We start from the raw sequence: 1,463 nt of genomic DNA, 5'->3' as shown, positions 1-1,463 counted from the left end.
AAAACAAACAAACAAACTTACTTAACTCCTTACCATTAAACTTATCCTGATTGGCTAGCATTAACCCTGTAACTTATAATTTCCAATGAAACATAAGAGAAGCCCTAATATCAGGAGATCACCTGGTTGCCAGTAGAAAATATAATTGTCTATCTTCATATTCTGCAAGGTACGTAGTAGCTATCTTTACTACAGCAAGACAAAAGTTGTTACTCTGGATGAATGATACAGAACAATACATAGCAAGAGCAAAAGTATCTTAACGACCTTTTTTGACAATTGTGTTATATGGAGGTGCACATACTGCAAATAATAATTTTAAAAAACAAATTCCTTTATTAATACAAGTAGGTAGAAAATGAATGATTGCTAATATACCACAGTGGACACACCTTTAATGATTCAGTGATGAGGTGTACTTTTGGCATGACTGGTTCTTTGTGTCACGATATGTTGAATTTCGTGGGAAGGACCATTCTACAGTATTGGTAAAAATGTTTGCAAAGTGTTCTGTGTTGATGTTATTGTCTACATGCATGGAGTAGTTATTAATTAAATGCCCGAGTAGTAACAGAAAAGGTAGCATATGATTAGACAAACATAAACAAGTTGTTATTCTGGTCTGTATAAGTTATTTTGATAATTTATTCTTCAAAACACACAAACATAGCTATTTTGTATAACTTTTTTCGAAACAGATCAATGCTTTGTTTAAAGAATTTCTATGTACTTGATGTAGAGTCACGAGCCAGAAGTTATAAATAATCAAACTGTTTTTCTTTTCCAAAAATGGTATGACATTGCCAGAAAAATAGGATACCCCCAGAGTACTGTGTTTAGAATCCTGAAACATCAACGGAATACAGGAAATTTTGTTCCAGAAACGTCTACTGTTTTGATCAGGTTAACATATCAAAGTTGAATAAAGTCTTGCAACACTTTATAACAGAAATGGCAGGAATATATTCATTCCAGGGTATCCAGAAAAACAGTGAATCGGAGACTGACCAAACAAGGTTATTTTGCAAGAAGGGATAGCTGCAAACCGCCATTAAAAAGAATTTATTACGTTAATTGGGCAAGACAGCATGCCAACTTACAGTTATGACAATGGTGACATGTGATCTTTTCAAATGAGTTCTGTTTCCGGCTTCTTAAAGATGATGGTAGGATTCGTATTCATCATTTGCCTGGAAACAGATGAGAGGAAACTGTCTTTCTCACAGGGAACACACAAGAGGTGGTGCAGTATATATATGGGCAGCTATTCATGAGGCTGGAACTACTATAACTGAGTTGCAGCGCTTTCTAGTGACAAATTGGAATGGGAATGAAATCATGGTAGATTACTTCAAAAACCTCATCAACAGCATACCACGTTGCCTTGCAGGGGTTGTTAGAGTACAAAGAGGACCAACCAAGTACTGAATGTTTAATATGAACTGACATAAGGTTACAGATGC

This window comes from Limulus polyphemus, unplaced genomic scaffold (assembly GCF_000517525.1).
Source record: "Limulus polyphemus unplaced genomic scaffold, Limulus_polyphemus-2.1.2 Scaffold2627, whole genome shotgun sequence".
Taxonomy (NCBI): Eukaryota; Metazoa; Arthropoda; class Merostomata; order Xiphosura; family Limulidae; genus Limulus; species Limulus polyphemus.
The sequence above is the reverse complement of the archived record's forward strand: the minus strand, read 5'-3'. Positions refer to the sequence as shown.